This window comes from Canis aureus, chromosome 4 (genome assembly GCF_053574225.1).
Source record: "Canis aureus isolate CA01 chromosome 4, VMU_Caureus_v.1.0, whole genome shotgun sequence".
NCBI classification, from domain to species: Eukaryota; Metazoa; Chordata; class Mammalia; order Carnivora; family Canidae; genus Canis; species Canis aureus.
The window spans coordinates 19736206-19757669 of record NC_135614.1 but is presented as its reverse complement, the minus strand read 5'-3'; the positions used below and the strand labels follow the sequence as shown (position 1 = coordinate 19757669).

The 21464-nt window shown below is 35.3% G+C and overlaps 1 protein-coding gene and 1 long non-coding RNA gene across 9 annotated transcripts in view; one reads left to right on the top strand and one right to left on the bottom strand.

The window, feature by feature from the left end:
- CTNNA3 (catenin alpha 3) overlaps positions 1-21464 on the top strand; it is a 1688099-nt gene that overhangs the window by 1055994 nt on the left and 610641 nt on the right. The gene's annotated exons all lie outside the window — the stretch shown is intronic.
- Positions 1-21464, bottom strand: part of LOC144312260 (uncharacterized) — an 88170-nt gene that overhangs the window by 28007 nt on the left and 38699 nt on the right. The window lies entirely within an intron of this gene.

The window sequence follows — 21464 nt, the reverse complement described above, 5'->3', positions numbered from 1 at the left end:
TAAGTTGCTGTCTTGTTAATTAAACTAACTATAAAAATTATATATAATACTTCAGACCTTTATATTTATGAAAATCTACTAAGATATTTGTTTTAAATACCAATGCTGACTTGTCCTAAGGTCATGGTTTATTCTTTACTAGGTACCTAGTTTCTTATTTATTACCTGGCTCTTATAATATTCCCTAAGGAATCATATCAGAATCTTGTGAGACAAAGGTATATTGTGAAATTAAACCAGGGCTTTGTCCAGTGATTTTATTTTTAGTCATTATTTATTTTGAAATCTCAGAATATGAAAGGAATGACTTTTTTCCCCTCTTTTATTCAAAGACATGAATTTGAAAAAAAGACAAGAAATGTTTCCTTGTCTGCAATTCAGAAGTTTTTGTTTGTTTGTTATTTGAAAAGCAACATACTTTTAGGAATAATTTTTAGGTTAGTGTCTTGAACCATGAATCAGTATACAGCTAAGGGCAATTTTAAACACCTTGTCTTAGAATAATCAAGAGATGATATGGATAACTACTTCCTAAAAAGATCACAAATGTAAGGATATGAAATATAACAATGACTAGAGACTTCAAATCTCTGGATATCCACTGAGATTCTCATTATTCTAAAAGTAGTATATGTGTTCAATTCTTGATTTACCTTGCTGATAATTTATCTCTAAGAATATTGAGGAAATAGTAAGGGAGATTCCTCCATTGGACTTAATGTTAATTAACAAGTAAAAACTGGCTGGAGAAGTGTAGTCCAGAGGACCTGCAACTGAGATCTCACAGTTGATGTCCGTTTTCTGTGAGATCTAACAAGGAACCAGAATACTACAGTGGGGTCCCTAAAGTGATTGAATCATTTATACTCCTTTTTGCAGCCAAGGAGAGTTTGCATTTATTCACACTGTGGATTGCATTTGATGCTGTCACCTTTTAAATGTCTTTTGAATCTGAAGAGTTTTAAATATATCTCACTTGTTTTAATTTGTAATTTTCTGATTACTAAAAGGAACGTTTTGTTTCAAATGCTTGTTAACCATTTGGCTTTCTAATTCTGTGTATTGCCTAAATCCTTTGCTATTTTTAGTTGGGTTGTCTTTTTTATTATTACATTGCTTGAGGTTGTTAAAAATATCTTTTGTTGACTATAGCTTTTCTTTTAACTTTTGAAATAGTATTTGATCATTGAAGATTTTTGGAACTTTAATGATCCATCTTTCAATTACTTCCACAGATATTTATTGAGCATCTACTGTGTATAATGGTTTGTTGACTTTTGCTTTAAGAAATTTTCTCAAAAAAAAAAAAAAATTTCTCAACAAAGATGTTAAATAGTTTTCATATTTTCTTTAAAAAAGGATGAAGTATCATTAATTAACATATGGATATTTACTTCATCTAAAATTTATTTTTATGTCTAACCTGAGGCAGAGATTTTTTTTTTTACAGTGGTAACCACTGGGCCAATCATGTGATGGTGATAGTTGATCCTTTTCCCTATTAATGTAAAATGCTATCATTGTTTCACACACATGTACACACTTTTTAAAACATTTCTATTATTTTATATATAAATATATATACATATATATACACGTATATGTATATGCTGTACCTATTTGTAACACATGCATACATATACATGTTTTATATAGTGCCTTATATACGTACGATACATATTTATCAAATGTATATTTTATTTACTACTATTCTTTTTTTTATTTACTGCTATTCTGTATGTAAATATAGATTGATAGGTAAATTGAAGTACATTCCAAAATATACAAGTTTCTGGGTTCCCTATTCTGTTCCACTGGTTTATGTCTTTATTCCTGCAACAATATTGCAATGTCTTAATTATGGCTTTACACTAAATATCTCCAGGCAAATTGACTCACCTTGTTTTTTGTTGTTATTGGTGGTGATTTTTTGTTTGTTTATTGCTCTTATTTCTTGCTTGTTCATATAACTTTCAAGATAGACTTGTCAAGTTCCATGAAAGTACATTAGAATTTTTATTGAAATTGTTAAAATGTCTTGAACTATTTTGGGAATAATGGCTCTTTGAATCTTTCCATTAATAAATGTTTTATTAGTAAATGTTATTTTAAATGTTTTATGTATCTCCATAGTCAAACTTTAAAAAAAATGTAATTCTGGGGCTCTTTAGTTTTTTTTTTTATTATTTATTACAATAAATCCATGACTACCTGCTGATGGCTTCCAACCTTTCTCTCCAGGCCAGATCTCTCCCCTAAAGGCCACACTCAGATATAGTATAGTCTTGACATTTGCACTTTGACATCTAGAAGACATCTAAAACTTAAGCCAACATGGAACTCCTGATTGTTGCATTCCCATCTCATTCTGCTACTGAATGATAGCAGTAGCAGAATGAGATGAAATGAGACTGAAGAGTCTTACTGATTTAAGCTAATGCATGGCTATTTGCCTGGTTGCTCTGGGGAAAAACCTGGAAATTTTCCTTTCTTCATTCAGTAAATATTTATTGACCATATACTATGTGGTATCTGGAGGGTAAATAGTAAAGAAAACAATCAGATGAAAATCCTTGTTCTTGTGAAGTTTTTATCCTAATGATATCTTTAAAAAAAGATTTATTTATTCATGAGAGACACAAAGAGAGAGGCAGAAATATAGGCAGAGGGAGAAGCAGACTCCCTGCGGGGAGCCTGATGAGGGACTGGATCCCAGGACTGGGGTATCAGGCCCTGAGTATTACGCAGATGCTCAACTACTAAGCCACCCAGGCATCCCTATTCTAAATCTAATGGCTGTTTTTCCTATTGAATTCATTAACTAGTCCCATCAATTTCACCAAAAATATTTATCTTGAATCTATATACTTTTCTCCAGCTTATCTGTCCACATCTTAGCTTATACCATCATTTCTATCTTGGACCACAGAAACATCATTTTATATGATTTCCATGCCTATACTTCTCTTTTTTTTTTTATTTTTTTTTATTTTATTTTTTTTTCCTATACTTCTCTTTAACCTACTTTCTATCTAAAGGCTAAAGTAAATTTTGAAGATATTTACAATGGCAATTGCTTTTCTTAGCTTTTATAGTAAAATTCATTTTTTATGCCTTATTCAGACTTATATAATAAACTTCCTACTGCCTAACTTCCAGCCCCACTCTGTATTATTTCCCTTTTCACTCATTAGATCTCTGCATATTGGCCTTTTTGTTTCTAGAATACAGCACGTTAGTTCCCACCTGAGGGAGTTTGCACATAGTAGTTCCCCAGTATTTTCTTTTCCATATGGCCAGATCCTATTATGTTCATTTTATAAGGACTCAGCTCAAATATCATCTTCTCAGATATCAATTTCCCTAAGTCACTCCTTCAGCTATATTCCATTATGTCACCATATTTATTTCTTTTAAAGTCTCTATCACTACCAGAAATTATGTATTATTTTGTTGCTTTTATTGTACATTCTCCACTCCATACTCAAACATAAAGTTCATGAAGCCAATGATTTAATCTTCCTTTTCACTACTTATATCCTCCCTACCTAGCAGAAATGCAGCATATATATGCAGTGTATATGAACGATGGTTTCTAGAATGATAAATCATTCTATATTTATAAAGGGCAGTGAGGTTTTTGGCAACACCTTTATGATACTTTTCCTAACATGATGTGTCTTCTTTTTGACAACGTGAAAAAAGTCATGGTATAATTAGTTGAGCTGTAGCTCATGAAAAAAAGTCCTAAAACAGGCTGATTAATTGTAGTTGTTAACCAAGGGTGAGCTCTGTGCTGGTGGCTACAGCTGATATGCTCTTGACTTAGCTCATTTCAGTGTTTTTCTAATGAGTTGGGTAAGACTATAAAATAATATTCTTAAAACATTCAGTTAAAAATAAGAGAAGGGGAGCAGCCCAGTTGGCTCAGAGGCTTGGCGCCATCTTCAGCCCAGGGCATGATCCTGGATCTCCAGGATCGAGTCCCATGTCAGGCTCTCTGCTTGGAGCCTGCTTCTCCTTCTGCCTGTGTCTCTGCCTCTCTCTCTCTCTTTCTTTGTGTGTCTCTCATGAATCAATAAATAAAATACTAAAAAAAAAAATTAGAGAAGGGGCGCCTGGGGGGCTCAGTTGGTTAAGTGTCTGCCTTAGGCTTAGGTCATGATTTCGGGGTCCTAGGATGGAGCTCAAGGTCCCCTGCTCAGTGAGGAGCCTGCTTTTCCCTCTGCCCTTCTCCCTGTTTTTTTTTTTTTTAAATTAAGAGTAAAGGGCTTATATTAGCTGAAAGAATCGAGTCACAAAAAATTTGGATATTCTAGAATATGGATATAAAATATAATACTAAATCTCGGTATCCAGATGAAATATAATAGATGTAAGTACTAAACCATACATATTGGGCACTCTGAAGCAAATTGCAAAATAGAGAATGGAAGAGTTATGGCTTAGCAAAAATTTACCCTCCATAAGGCTTAGAGATTTCACTTGATAGTAATCTTAATGTGAATCAACAGTGTAACATAGCTGTCAGAAAAAAAACTAATATGATTTAACATCTTTTTGTCAAAGAGTAAATTTTAAAAGTTATTCTCAACCTTCTCTGTACTTCAAAATTATTTTTTAAACTGTACATATCTTTTTTTTAAAATTTTTATTTATTTATTTATGATAGTCACAGAGAGAGAGAGAGAGAGAGAGAGGCAGAGACACAGGCAGAGGGAGAAGCAGGCTCCATGCACCGGGAGCCCGACGTGGGACTCGATCCCGGGTCTCCAGGATCGTGCCCTGGGCCAAAGGCAGGCGCCAAATTGCTGCGCCACCCAGGGATCCCCTTAAACTGTACATATCTTAATATAGTACATCCTGAAATTCAGAATTAGTAGGTCTGGAGTGCATCCCAATTGTGTGTGTGTGTGTGTGTGTGTGTGTGTGTGTGTGTGTGTGTGAGAGAGAGTCCCAATCTGTGTAAGCTCTACTTTTATAATACCTATTGAAATAAAGCATGCACTTGCATTTAGTCCCACTAATTTGACTTCCAACAATTTATGGTACAGCTATATATGTGCACATGCACAAAAGTCTAAGAATAAAGTTTTTATGCAGCTTCACTTATAATGACAAAAGCCGGAACCAACCTAAGTGTCTGTTAGCAGAAAATGTTAGGAACTGTCAGTAGTTAAGTCGGCTCAGCTTATGTTTTGGTATGCTCGATACCCAAGATAAGTGAAAGAGTCAAATTTCAAGTGAGTATGTATGTTATCCCATTTATTTGAAAAAAAAAAAAACAAAAAACAAAAAGGAGATAGATTGAGCCATATATTTATGTAGTTATAGAAAATTTTTCTAAAAGGTTCTCATGAGAATTTTAATAGTTAATTACTTCCACGAAAATGAGATGGGACAAAGAACAAGGAGAATGGTTTTACAGTCCATTTTATTTCTTTTAGAACTCTTAATTTAACCAGAAGTAGGTATTTTATTAATTTCTAAATAAAACCCAACCAATTAAAAATATTGCTAGATTGATTTTGGAGTAAGTCAGGCTGAGAACACACAGGGTCAGAAGGAGCTGATAGGGCAACATTTAATTCCTGTTTGTTAAAAACTATTGAATTTGCTGAGATTTCAGTGAATTGGATCATCCTGGCTCTTACTGTGCCTCAAGGACTACAGCTATAATGCTTTTTCAGGTACATCTGTCACATTTAAAAAAGAATTGTCACTGGAAGCATATTTAGCAGAGGATATTAGAAATAGTGACATGACTTGAAACTATGTCATATGAAAAACTCATAAAGGCAACAGGGAATTTCTAGGAAGGAAAAGGTAAGACTTTGAGAAATGTCGTCACTGTCATCAAATCTTTAAAAGACTATGATGCAAATCTTTAAAAGACTTGTTCTAAAGATTCCTGAGGGGCAGAGCTACAATCTGTAGATAGGAGCTACAAGGATATAAGCTTCATCTCAATATAGAATGAGAAATGCTCTCTAACAGAGCTATCCTGAAAGGAACTGGATATTGTTGAGGAGGAATTTGGGGTTTCTCAATGCCACAGACATTCAAACACAAGGAGAGTGAACATTAGACCAAGCTATTATAAAGGGAGGACAAGCCTTGGATGAGAAATTTCTACAAGCCACTTAATGCCCAATCCTGAAATGCTCTAATGAATCTTTTATATAAAGTAGAGAAATGTGATCTGAATGATAGCTGTTTGAACCCAACCTGGTGGAAAAATAGAGCTATCTATAGGACTTATTCTTACTCTATTTTAAAAAGGAACTTGGAAGGATATTTTAAAAGTAAATATTTTATATTTCCATATGGCACAAAAATGAGACAGAATGCAAGGTTCTAAAATATGTTGATAATTTGGACTAATGTTTGAAACCTCCTAAACTACATTTAATAAGGGTAATAAGGGTAAATATAAAGTCAGGACCTAAGGTTAAATAAAATCTATTGCACTAGTGGATAGGAAAACATTGCTTACCAAAAGCACCTGGGGCACCAGGAATTGAGAGGGGCATTTGCAATCAAGTTCAGTGAGTTCAAACAGTGGTCCATGAAAGCATTTTTATAGTGTATACTGAAATTTGGTTAGTAATAATCAGTTTTTTTCACCAAGTAAAACTTATTCAATTTTTTGTTAGAAACTAATGTGCTTTCTACTTGTTTGATATTCATCAAAAACATTTGATTTATGAAATAATAATGAAAGTAGATAATAGCTTTTCATATGGTTATTCCTTACTTGGCAAAATAAAAATTTCCCTACCCTGTGTTAGTTACTTCATTTTCTCCTCTACTTAACGTCTTTCAGAAATATTCGTGCCCTGAAAAATCCAGAAAATTAAAGGTACTAATTTAGGTAATTCAACTAAATGTCAGTAGCATGACATGGGGGCCATCTTATAGTCTTAAAATGATTATGCCCACTTAGCTTGTGAAATAGGGGAAAATTTCCAGTGTAGTTGACTTGGGCTGTCCATATCTAGAATACCATGTTGGGTTCAGGCCCTGCAATTTAAGGGCTAAGCAGAAAAAGAATGAGTTGTTTTAAGTGTAGTGAATTACTACCTAACCACAAGAAGTATTTGACCAAAAGTCAAATAGGCTGTGCCCTGTCAAAGATGTTAAGAAATAGAATTTCAGGGATGCCTGGGTGGCTCAGTGGTTAAGCGTCTGCCTTTGGCTCAGAGTGTGATCCTGGAGTCCCGGGATCGAGGGCTCCCTGCATGCTTCTCCCTCTGCCTACGTCTCTGCTTCTCTCTCTGTGTATGTCTCATGAATGAATAAATAAATCTTAAAAAAAAGAAAGAAATAGAATTTCATTATTGGGATGGTAAAGGTATTAGATGTCTTAAGTGTTTTTTTTTTTTTTTTTTTTTTTTTGTAAATAAGATTCTTTGATTAATAAAAACATGATGAAAACCTAGGATATTTTCCCTGTGGTGAATACACTTATACTCAAGCAGACTCTCACAAGTGCTTATATTTTCCAAAACTAAGTTAAGTTTTCTAATCACTGTCATGTTTGAATCAATATCTAATACAGCTTTGTTGTATCTTCTGTTTATCCCACTCATCAAATGCTATGTTATATGATGACTTGACAGAGTTAAAACAGCTTGTAAAACCATTTAGTTTATTTTCAGTGATGTGCTTGGTGATATATTTTCACAAGTTACCTATTGTAAACCAATAATTACTTTCTAAAAGGGCTATATATGGAGTGTGTTAAAAAGTAGAGACAAAAGTCAAGTTTGCCCCAGGTATAGAAGCATGTGAAGTATAAAAAGAACGAAGTACCGGGGGAGGATATGCAGTGGACATCATCTGTATTCATATTTTTTTAAAGATTTTATTTATGCATGAGAGAGAGAGAGAGAGAGAGAGAGGCAGAGACATAGGCAGAGGGAGAGGGAGAAGCAGGCTCCATGCAGGGAGCCTGACACGGGACTCGATCCCGGGTCTCTCATGTGCATTCATATTTAGACCTGGAAAAATACAACCTCCATGAGGCCAGGAATTTGGGATTCACTGATGTAGCCTAAAAATAATGCCAGACACATAGTAGGTACTTAGTACATTATTTATGAAATGAATGATTATATCTGCATGAACTTATTTTGTGTTGTAGACATTGGGAAGTAGAAGCTGAAAGCCAGCACTATTCTTCTTCCCTTTTTTGTTCTCTGGAAAGTATAGAAACTCCTGGTTTCTAATCAAAGTCATAAAAAGTCCCCATATGACACTGTATCTTTGAAGTACAAGTCATGTGAAGTAAGGCATTATCTCCTCCTGCATGGACAGGATTTTTTTGTTATAATAGCAGCTTATTCTGATTAAGTTATGATGTGTTACTGTATTCAGTACATGCTTCAGTAAGGGTATCGGGCTATCTCTTCCAAATGAAAAACATATCCTAATTTGTATGGGGTTTTGTTTGTTTGTTTTTGTGATCAAGAAGCTGTCATATCTATGAATTGAAAGCACTTAATTTTCTCAGAATCATGCTCTGGGGAACCAGATATGTTTTCTTTCAATTTCTATAGATGATGATGATGATGGATGTTTTGTTTGCAACTAAATAATATAAGACTCAAATAGTCAATTTGAAATCATATTCCTTAAGAATCCCAGAGTGTACCTGTGAGTGTTGTGACAGGCTTTTTACAATTATGCCTAATTTATTTCTTTTCTTTTAAGAGAATGGCAAAAAATTCTATGATTTTGTAAACCAAGAGTCATATAAGACTATAAAAAGGCTAAAATGAAGTGATCGTTTTTTAGGAAGCTGATTATGATAGAATGGTTGATTCTCAAGACTCTCTAATGCAATTTCAGAGTGGAAGCCTAGGAACAGCCTCTTCCTGGAGGTGCCACGATATTTATGTGGGGAGACTGATTGAATGCATCTACGAGCACAGTTGCTTTCTAAGCTTCAAATTAAGCTCTGTGTGATTGTACTATCGTCGTTTTGTATCTTGTCCCAATTATGCAATCAGCCACTCCCTTCTACCCATTCCAAGGATCTCTTCATTCAACAAATATTTGCTGACCACCTACTTGGAGAAACCATGAAGCAAGGGGGACCTAGGGGCAGGAATTGGGGATTCATGAGATACCCAGTGGAAGAAGTCTGGGGAGTAAGCTCTGAGTTTATTGAGAAGAGGCTTTATCTATGAAAATCTAAGGTGTCATGTCCTAGGAGAAGACACAGAGTTGTGGGAGAGAAGTCATAGACATTAAATTTGATGGGTAAGTGAGGTCACAAATTAAAAAATGTCTTAAAATAAGTATCCAGGGCTAAGTATGATTTAGTATGCAAGCTGAAGCAAGAATTTCTAAATCCATCACAAAACAGAGACTGTGCTGGAGCCTTCATTTACACTCACTGTATGTGCTGTAATAGTTAAGCATATGAGCATAAATAACCTGTACCAGCGCAGACAATGTTCTAGTCATATAGGAAAACAAAGATGGTACTTTGTTTACATTGTTTTCAATGAGAAGGGAAAATATATCATCCAGGTAAAAATGAAAACAGTATTAGAGAGGAATACGTTGAGATGCTGTGGTAGTTTAACATTCATGTTAGGAGATTCTGGGCGGGCTCTCAGAAAAGTGACATATTCTATAGGTCTTAAAGGATAAGCAAGATTTGGACATTTGGGAAAATATGAAAAGGACATTCTAGGCAAAGGAGACAGAAAAGCATATAACAAATTTTAAAAATGAGTAACTGAATCTGTGTAAGCTACATTGTTTCTTAACAGGAAAGCTCTTGACATTTTGAGTGGAATAATTCTTTGTTGTGTGAGACACAACGATGGGGATCTGCCTGCCAGAAAATTCAGAATCTAGGGCACTAAAATACACCACCACTACTTCCCAGCTCAGTCTCCATGATAATCCAAAATGCCTCCATACATTTCCAAGTTCCTCCTAAGGAACCCATGTGAGAATGTGGGACCATGTGCCCCATGTGAGAACAAATGGGAGGCCATGGACTGTGGAAAATGGAGATGTAGGATATACAATTGAAATATAGGCCTTAGCCTTTATTTCCAAGTGAAGGAATTTAGATTTGGAATTTCGTAGAGGATGGCAAATCATTATATAGGTTTTGAGTAAAAGAGTGACATTATCACAGTTATGCTTCCTGAGAAATAATCTGGAAACTATGTCAATTGATTAGAATATGTGATGGGTAGGACCAGTGAAGAGATTATAGGATATTATATATAAAAGTCAGAATTTGAATAAAGGACACAGGAATAAAAATTTATAAGGTAGGACAAATTGTAAATAGACTATGTAAATTGACCAGAAATTAGAAACAACATGAGATTATGGTAATGATGAAGGGAAAAGAGGATAAATATGAGGCATCTGGGAAGATTATGCTTTTTTTTTTTTTTTTTTTAGGAGAAATTGGAAATACAATGAAAGAGGAGTCACATTAGGAGAGAATTAGTAGATTTAAAGTGCTACCAAACAAAATATTCAGGTAGCTCTTTAAATTCATTTAGGTTACTCTCAACATGAAGTTAAGATGATAGCAAGCACAATGAAGAAGTTGAGATATAATAGCTAGATGTGGTGGCCATGCATACAGAGATGATGATTGGAACTGCTTCATGTAGGACAAGAAGGCAGGAATGTGGGGGTCAGTAGAATACTCGCAAGGGGAGCATGTCGGCATGGTGGACAGCAATACCCATGCTCCAGGAAGGTCCAGTGGGATGATTACTGGCAAGTCTGAAGTGGAGTTGGAAATTGGGAAGTCAGCGTGATCTTAACAAAAGACGTTGTAGTGGAATCATGGAAAAGAGGAAAGAGCAGTGGCCTAGATTTTATTTTCCCAGTAAATTAAAAAGTAAACTTGATTTTAGACAAGAAAAACACTGGAGAGCCCCACTTCACAGACTTTTACTACAGAATCCTACCATACCCTGACTACCAGTTATTTTTCAATATTGCTTTTCATCTCCAGAATCTATGCTGTGCATGAAGTTTTTAAGCAATTTAGTAGTGTTCTCTAAACTAAGCTTTTATTCAGGTAGGTCAGGCTGATGGAGCTCAGTATTAACAAGACCTATCACAGATTTTTGATAAGTATTAAATAAGACATTCTGAATTTGCATGTGATTAAGACATGAATCTTAAGTACATAGATTTTTTAAAAATAGATTTAGAACTTCAGATATCACTATGTAATTCAGAAGGTAATATTAGTGCTTAAAATATTTGGGTGGTCACAGTATTTTTAAATGCATTTTAAATGGGTGTCTAAAATAAAATATGTGTCAGTATCAGGATATTTAACCAAACGGAGAATATTTATGACTGTTCCTCTTGAGAACTTTGCCTTGAGAATTAAATGAAAATTACCTATAACCAGATATCCTAAAAACCTCTGTACCCTGTCATGACAACCTCACTGACCAAAGCACCTTATACAAATCTAAGCAATAATTTATCCTGTTTTTGTGCTATGATCAAGGCTCTAAATTATAGTTCTATAACTAAAAGCTGTGAGCTCTCATTGTATGTGTTGTAAATGACATTTCCACTGACCCCTATATTCCAATTTAATTTCAGAGGGGTTTTCTGCATTCTCTTGAAGGAAAGAGTATCCAATTCCAGATCCACACTGAACTAGAAACTTGGGTCTGGCAGTTGACTCCCAGGGTCTTTAGAGTATAGACTTGGTAGGACAATGACCTGGGGATGTCAATTTTAAAAGAGCAATGGAAGGAACTTAATAAATGTGAAAAATATATATGTAGACCAACAATTATTTTTTTTTAAAGATTCTTTTTTTTTTAAATTTTTATTTATTTATGATAGTCACAGAGAGAGAGAGAGAGGCAGAGACATAGGCAGAGGGAGAAGCAGGCTCCATGCACCGGGAGCCCGCTGTGGGATTCGATCCCGGGTCTCCAGGATCGCGCCCTGGGCCAAAGGCAGGCGCTAAACCGCTGCGCCACCCAGGGATCCCTGTAGACCAACAATTATTATTGTTTATACTTTCTTTTTTAAAACTGCCTTTGCTGACAATTTTTGATAAAAAAAATACTGTGTCATTTTGGGTCACCTTGGGAGACTGGGATAAGAATTAGAGACAATTTGAGCAGATATACCATTACCACATATGCTCAGTATAAGAGGCAGTGTGCAGAAGAAACCAGAACCAGAATAGTGAAATAGAACTATGTTGAGATCCAGAAGCTGTAAGATCATTACTCTGTGAGATGGAATGAGCCAGGCTGGAGAATTTATGAGAGTGATTATTATTATTCATTATGAGTGATTGAATATTATTTCTCAGTCTTTAGCTCCATTCCTAGGTGGCATAGACACTCAAAGAAACATATACCTATTGTCCCTCACATTATAAATGCTGTTGAATATTTTTGATGGTGACACGGAAGATATTTAAATGATGCTGGTAGAAGGAGGAAGCTAGAGAAATTACTTTAATATGTGAACACCCAAAGCATAAATCTGGAGAAGCTGTGGCGAAATGGAAAATGCTTGCTTTAAGGACTTCTCATTTATTTTTAAAACTCTGAGGTCACACCTTCCCACTGGAAACAAAACAAAACAAAACAAAACAAACAAAACAAAAAGAAAAGGAAAGCACTTGTAGCCAATTTTTAGTAGAATATTTGATTTCTATTTAGAGTTCTTTTTCCTTCCCTTGCTCAACAACCTCCATAGTCTCCCCAAATTATCATTTAATTTTCCAAGCAGGATTTTTTAGAGATTTATTTTTTAAAATTTATTTTGGTGGCAGGGAGGGAAAAAGGGAGCCAGAGATAACTTCAAGCAGACTCCCCACTGAGTGCAAACCCTATCAGGGGTTCAGTCTCTTGACCCTGAAATCATGACCTGAGCTGAAATCAAGAGTCAGACTCTGAATGAGTTGAGCCACCCGGGCACTCCTTTCAAGAAGTATTATGTAGAAAGAGATATTTTATGGAAATATAATAGTGAGGTGAACCATTTTAAAGAAAAAAGACTTTGGTCTCCAGATAGCTTTGAAACCAATCTGAGAGTAGAACCCCTGAGCTAGGAAGCAGATTGTAATGCGAGGCCACCTGGGGGAAAGGACAGAAATCTCAGGGACTTATCACAGTTTATGAGTACAAAACTGCCTGTCAGCATTCTGGGAAGAATTCATGGTTATGCTCTTAAGCAAATACATCTATGACCTGGGAGGAAAGCGCCTAGCAGCCAAGTTTTGTTGATAAGTTAATAAAGAGATGACAGCCATCTTCCTATTGAAACCCTTATTTCTCTGTGCTTAGTACACTGTCAACTGCCAATATATAATTATTATGATTTTCATTTTTTCCAGATTTTTTTATAAATCATGAAATGCAAAGACAAAGATTTGAAAGCCATTATGAACGAAAGTATGACTGAAGTGAGATCACTTATTGCAATTGTTTTTAGGCATTTTTAAAAAGAGTTTTCATATACACATAGTTACTATTACTAGAAAGAGCTTATTGGGAGGCATGGTTTTTAACTTCACATTGTATGTAGGTCCCTGGGTACTGTTTTTTTAGGGGGAAGTCACACTACTTAACAAGATTCATCCATTCATTCCACAAATGTTTGAGTACCTGCTTCTTTTTTAGGCATTGAGGATACTATAGCAAACATAATAGTCAAAGTGCATGTCCTTTTGGACCTTCCATTGTATATGAGAGCTGGAGTAATAAATGCAAAAACAAATACATAAACAAGATATTTTTTTGGTAATAATAGCTAACACTTATGTAGCCTTTGTATGCTAGACTGCTTCTAAATACTTTTTACATACTAGCGCATTTAATCCTTATGATAAACCTAAGTGACAGATACTATTGTTTATGCATTTTTTTAAAGATTTTATTTATATATTCATGAGAGACACAGAAAGAGAGAGAGAGTCAGAGACATAGGCAGAGACACAGGCAGAAGGAGAAGCAGGCAGAGAGCCGGATGTGGAACTCGATCCCGGGTTTCCAGGATCCCGTCCCAGGCTGAAGGCCGTACTAAACTGCTGAGCCACCTGGGCTGCCCCTGTTTATACATTTTTAAAGATAAGGAAACTGAAGTAAAAAAACAAACAAACAAACAAAACAAAACAAAACAAAACAAAAAACCATTCACGTAGATTGCCAAGTCAGAAAGAGAAGAAACTGTACACTAAGATTCAGGCCTAGGAAGCCTGGTTTTCTAACCTGCCATGCTGCATGCTACACTATGAGGAAAGTCAGAGAAGTTATAAGATAGAAGATTATGAGCAAAAAATATCTTGATGCAGAGGTGACATTGGATAGTTTTATAGCAAGAAGGAACAAGTCATGTAAAATCCTAAAGAAGAGCTTTCCAGGAAGTACAAAAGCCTTCATACAGGAATGAACTTCACCTGTTTTGAGTAATGAGGTGTAGGGTTGGGGGAGGAGAAGGCAGGGACTAGATCATGTAGGGCCACGCTAAGGAGATAATGCACTGCTATAAGAATTTGATCAGATTAATGGCTGATGTATGGCACATGGATTACAAGGGAACAAGAGTATAAGAAGTCATGAATTAGGAGGGCTTTGGGAGTTAGGGTCTAAGCATCAGAGTGAACAGTTGTGCCATTACTGAACTGAGAAGGATTTGGGGCGATGTTAACACAGGGGGGTGAGTTCTATTTAAGCAATATTAAGTATGAGATAAGTATGAATTTCAAATGGAGGAGAGATATCTGATGTGAAGTTCAGAGAAGAGGTTTTAGACGGGAGAATTGGGAACTATCAACATACAGATGATGTTTAAAACCAGTGGATGGGATGTTAATACATCATAGAAGGATAATTCAGCCCTCAAAAGAGGAAAGAAGGAAGTAGCATTCCAACATTCAGCTAATGGCAGACAAGGAGAAACCCATGGAAAGCAACTGGGAAAAAATAGCCAGAGGAGCAAGAACAAAACCAGGAGACTGTGAGAGAGTGGAGAACTAGAGAATTGGGGTTTCAAGAAGTAAATGTTTAACCTACGTCAGTTGCTGCTTGAGATTCAAATAGAGAGATGAGGATTGAAAACTATTCTTTGGATTTTGGTCACAAACAGATATAACAGACAAAATTTGATTCGGTAGGACTTTAGTAATTAAGACTTTCTGCATGTTAATTAAATTTCTGAATAAGGTGGACTAAGGGACTCTTAAAGCTGTGATTCTCAAAATGTCCCCAGACCATCAGTATCAGTACCACCTCAGAACTTACTAGAAATTAAAGTATTTAGGTTCCACCTTAGACTTACTAAATTAGAAACTTGCGGTAATTGTGGCCCACCTGTCTTCTGACATGTCTTCCAGATGATTTGATGCGTGCTACAGATTGACCCAGGACAGTGATATGCTTGAGGGCCTAGCACTGTATCTGGAAAGCTGACTGTGTGTATCTCTTATCAACTGCATGAACTGGTAGCTTGAAATTAGCCATGGTGGGAGTATATATTCCAGAGAAATCAGAAACCCCCAAATGCTACAAATCAGGGTACACGCCTCAACCTTTATTATTTTATTATCAAAACTGGCAAATTCAGTACGTCTAGGGTAGAGCCTGTGAATTTGCCCGTTTTTTGTTTTGTTTTGTTTTGTTTTTTTAATTATTTACTCATTTTGGAGGGCACAGAGAGAGGGAATCTGAACACTAAGCACTAAGATCAGAACCCAATGTAGGGTTCAGTCCCACAACCAATGAGATCACAACCTGAGCCAAAACCGAGGGTCGGACACCCAACCAACTGAGCCATGCAGGCACCCCATGAATTTGCTTTAGCAAGTTATCAGTTAATGTCGATGCCACTAGTTTTGCGACCACACTTTGAGAGTTAACAGAACTAAATTAGTTTTATTCGTTCGTAGTTCTCAAACGTTCTCCCCTTACCCTTACATATTTTTTAGCTGTACTGTCTTGAAAAGTCTCTTTCAATTTATATTTATCTCCTAGAAGCAGTAAATTTGTAAGTCACAATGTCCATCACATTACCATGATTTTAATCTAGATGTTCATTACTTCTGGCCTCTATTATTGTCGTAGTTTCTCCCCATGACAATCTTTTCTTATGTATCTAATAATTACCTTGTTGAGACTCATTGGCTTTTTTTCTCTCTTCTCTCCTCATCTCAGACATAAGATTATCTAATGGCTGCTATTGCTCCCTGTATCAATTCCAGTCTCCCTTTCATGCTTGGAAACCCAGCCCTAATTACCAGCCTCACAATATGTATCCATCCCTTCATCTTTTGATTCCATGTCTTCTGTTCCTATGACTAGGCTTTTGTTCGTAACCCTGTGGAGAGCTAACTTGCATCTACTTCATTCCAGCCCTCCTGATCTTCCATATACATTCTATCTATTCTTCACATTCCAACTCAATGGTATATTTTACCAATTGTACCAATTGTACAATAATTGTACCAGTATGTATTTGACAAGGTATCTATCTCTTTTTGTCCAAGACAGAAAAATGGAGACTGAGTGTTTGTATAATTAGGGAAAATTGCAGCAGGTTAACACAAAGGGTTTTAGTAAGGAGATCAATTTTATCCTGAAGGAAGTTCTGTACTTATGACCATTTGAAATTTTAAAGAAAGAAAAATATCTAACAATTATTGAACATCTGCTATTTTCTAAATGCTGTAATAAGCATTTTCCTTACACCATATTACTTGTATTCCCACAGCAGCTCTGTGAAGAGGTATTATTGTATCGGTCTCTTGAAAACCCAGAAATCTAATTTATTAAATCTATGGTAACATAAACCTGGGAGAAGAAGCTCATGCTATGGATGGTAGAGTCATGAGTCACCATATCTTACAAAGCTAGAAAAGTGAGTCAAAAATCAATAAGACAATGTAACAGGAATGACTATAAAACCTATATTCAAATTAAATACGTCCTTCATATTTATAAGTTCTTGCAGAATTTTCTTGACTGTGGTTTCATGGGAGAGGTCAAATAAAACTCCCTAAAGCTCAATATGAGCTGATATGGTGATATAGGTACAAATAAAGCTAATGTACTCTTATTTTGCATTGTAGAAATATAGCATCCAGATCATGGAAAATAATTTTCCCTGTGTATTCTTACTAGCTAATACTTATTTGGAGTGTCATTTTTTTTGGATATCATATTAAGAGGATTTTGACAAATTATACAGCATAAAATGACAAATACCAGGATGGTATCTTTATCATAGTTGACAGGATAAGGACAGAATGTTGAGTGGTAATATTATTACTCACATTGAAATCCTGCCACATGGAAAGGCTGGCGCAGCTGAAAGGTGAAGATAGGTGGATGGATGGAAATTAAAGAGGAGTATATTTCAGCTCAATGTAAAGAGAAACTTTCCTGGGCTCAGAGCAGTTTAACGGTGGAATGGGCAGCTTAAGAAATAGGCAATTTATCATTGAACACGATCAAGCCAAGTATTTTTCATCTTTAAAGATGCTGGGATTGTATTATCTCTCATTTGCCTTCAGGTTGCTCTTATTCAAAGTGATCTCTCCCTCTTCTGATATGTAATTGCATTGATGGACCATAGTTAATAATTAATACACTTAATTATTCTTTTGTCTAAATACATTGATATTATTCTGCAATGTCCCTCCGTCTACAGAAAGGCCCCAAAGGAGGGGAGAAACTTATGTTTTATGTCCCACTCAGTATGTTCTGAACACATAACTGGGGTTTGATAAACACTTGTTGACCAATTGGTAATTTTCCAACCTATTGGGGCTGATATCTTTTGCTAGGGCAATTATAAACATTTCTAGGAGTCAACTTAAGTTCTTAAAATGTTACAAATAATATTCTATAGCCTCTTACTTGAGTAGCAATCACATTACAGAAACCACTATCAGCAAAATAGGGCAAAACTATTGTTTTGATTTTCTTAATAAGAATAGAAAAGTAATTCTCACTTAAATTTAAAACCACTCCCACTCAGTTATGAGCTATATTAAATTGTACTCTGCATACAGAACTAAATCTTGTATTTCTAGCTTACACAAACAACCAAAGTGTGTCAAAGATACTAACAACGCCATCTCTTTTCATATCTATACATATATAAACCATTTTTCTCCCTTTCTCTGTTAATCAAACCCATCAATTAATAATATATTTTTATGGCTTTTATAATTACTATTCCTTATACTGTTCTTTTCTCCCTTGTTAGAAGTATGACAGACTATACCTAATTTTAGCATTATCTCCACATGTTACATGACCATGTTAAAAAATAAGCACAGTAGCAATTTTAATAAATGAAATCAGACACACTGAATCAGATATGACTAGCTTTCTGATTCATTTTCCTCATTTTTGTACATTTTGCTTATTCACTGTTTTGCTTGGTTTTAGTTTAATAGAATTATGATAAGTAGGTTTGTATCTGGGTAAATGAGGATGGCTTCTTTTTTAAAAAGATTTTATTTATTTATTTGACAGAGAATGAGTGTGTAAGCAGGGGGAGAGGCAGAGAGAGAAGCAACTCCCCGCTGAGCAGGGAGCCTGATGGGGGCTCAGGCACTCGATCCCAGGACCCTGAAGTCATGAGCCAGGCTGAAGGTAGATACTTAATTGAACCACCCAGGTGCCCTTATATGGCTTTAGATATATACTTAATAAATGGTAAAATAATCTAGATTTCATTTTTTTTCTCAAAATGAGATATGTAGCATATCTTTTGTTGGTATCCAGCTGTTTTGCATTTCATATTTCATGTATGTCAAATTGTATGTCAAAAATAGAGCAGCGGGCTTCCAGTCTGGAAATGGACACTCTAGTCTTCTATACTAATTAACTATGTGGCTGTGAGCAAGTGACAGAAACCTTAAGCTCTTAGGTTCTCCAATTCTTCCTTTGTAAGTGGGTGAATTTGAACTAAATATCTAAGATCTCCTCTAGATCTTAAACAATATCTAAGATCTCCTCTAGATCTTAAATTCTGTAATTTCAGGAAGTGTTTAACCTAATAAAAATTTATACCAAAAAAAAATTCATACCAGTGTAACATTGTAAACACATAAATATCTTTATCTAACTGGAATTTGGTTCTTGAATCATCTATTCACAACCTTAAAAGTTATTTAAACATATTTTATAACTACTCAATATTTTTCCTTCAAAATTACTGCTCCTTTCAGTATTTTTTCATACCTTAAGAAGAAAATCATTACTTTGGTTCTACTTTTGTGTTAAAAAGAAAGGGAAAGTGGGAAGAAAGCTAGGGAAACGTTTATGGGAATTACAAAAGCAATTCAGGTATCATAACACACTAAGCCCACTTGTTTTATTCCCAGTTAAACATGTAGGATGGTTCATCTTTTAATCTGATTAAGACTATTTTTCCCCCTAAATGTTCTCATCTGAATACAAAAACAATGGAAACAAGTGATGAGTCAAAATATGTTAAGCCATCTGTTTTAGAATAAACAGCTGCCATTATTCCTGTTAATATTAACACATCTTAACTTGTATACTATTTCTTAATTAAAAGTGCATATCCACTCTTGAAAATAGTAAAAAACAAATCTCTATTTTCATTAGTGATGGATTAAATCCAGTTACATAAGTATGTTAGCTTCTGACCCTGGGGAGAAGTCTCTGCTAATATTAATGTACAGTGATATGTGGAACAACAACCATTGGGTATTTATTTCAGAACGGAAAATGTTGATGTAGAAAATATTGTCAGTTTTCTCCCACATCCATTCCATCCCTTTCCTCATTTCCATTGAGGGATGGGGGTACTGAATGACTTAAACGAACAATTCCTTATTGGGTATGTGATATATATTGTCATACTCAAAGTAAAATAGAAGAATTTTATTAGGTAGCTAAGGACTTCCTTTCCCTCTCTTTCTTCCCTTCCCCTCTGTCCCTGAATGTGATACAATCAAGAATACTTAATAAACTGGGATGCCTGGATGGCTTAGTGGTTTAGGGCCTGCCTTTGGCTCAGGGCATGAACCTGGGGTCCCGGGATCGAGTCCCACATTAGGCTCCCTGTGTGGAGCCTGCTTCTCCCTCTGCCTGTCTCTGCCTCTCTCTTTCTCTCTCTCTTTGTGTCTCTCATGAATAAATAAAGAAAATCTTAAAAAAAAAAGAATACTTAATAAACCTAAGAACTACTGGTAGCCTTCTTGAAACCATAAAGAAAACCAACTTAAATACAAAGCAAAATTCCAAAAACACATTGAAAATCAGAAAAAAAAGGCTTCAGTGACCTTGTTGAACTGCTTGGTCGGTCCTTGCTTGAAATCTGGTCACAACTAGAATCATTTCAGTTTCATGAGCTAACAAATTTATTTGTTAATCCCTTTGAATTGATCTACCTGTAACCAAAAGCAACTTAATTGATACAACTTACTATAGCCAATGGTCTTTTTTCATTTCTACTGCCCTCCCATCCTATTCCCTATAACTAGGTTACATTGATAATATATCTTTGCCTTGTTTACTCCTTAAATTACAGCTCCAATTTTGTGCCAAGATTCATGCCCATAATATTTGATGCTCAGGAACTTTCTCTTCTTTTTCCCCATCCAAAAATGCTGGTATTCTAAAATCTCTTGCATGTCTGATTTTTGGATTATGAGTGGACTAATGAGTCAATAAGATAAATGAAAAAAGCTAGTATACTAACTGGTAATCTTTAAACCCATACACAATATCAATCTGCCCCCAATTAATGTCATGAGAAAGCATGCTTAAGTTGCAAATGCATGAGAATTCTATTAGGAGGGTGAATCTGGCCTACGGATTTAGCTAGTTACCTTTAAAAGAAGAGTTTCTCTTGGTCTCCATCTCAGTCTCTTTCTCTCTTTATTCATCCACCTGGCAAAGATTTATTGAAATCATTCTGTATAAGATGATATGCTTGAGAATGATGCCCACAAACCCAAGGTCTCTGCCCTCAAGAGGCCTATAGCTTATTAGAGAAGATTTATAAGCTGATGTATAACATAGTATGAAGAACCAGAGTGCAAGAGATAGAAGTGAAGAGGCAAAATATGACCAGACAAGGGGTATATTGTCCATATATTGGAAGACTGGGTAATAACATTTATTATTATTAGCACTCTTCACATGGCTCTCAACAAATGTTTGTTGAATGAAACAATGAAAACCAAAAGGAAAACTGAGTTCATATATTGAAACCAATTACTTGGTTCTATGTGCTAAGAAAGAAATTCATAGAAAAGCCATGACTTTGAGGGTTTCTCTCCTTCTTTAATTTTTTTCCTGATAACAGATCAGAATAAAATTTAAAATCTGCATGTTTACTGACCAAGCACTGTCAGAGCCTGTAGTGGTATCTTCATTGATAATCAAGAAGTTGTGGAATAGAAATTGAAGTAATTCATCAGAATCACCTGGCTAAAGTAGCTC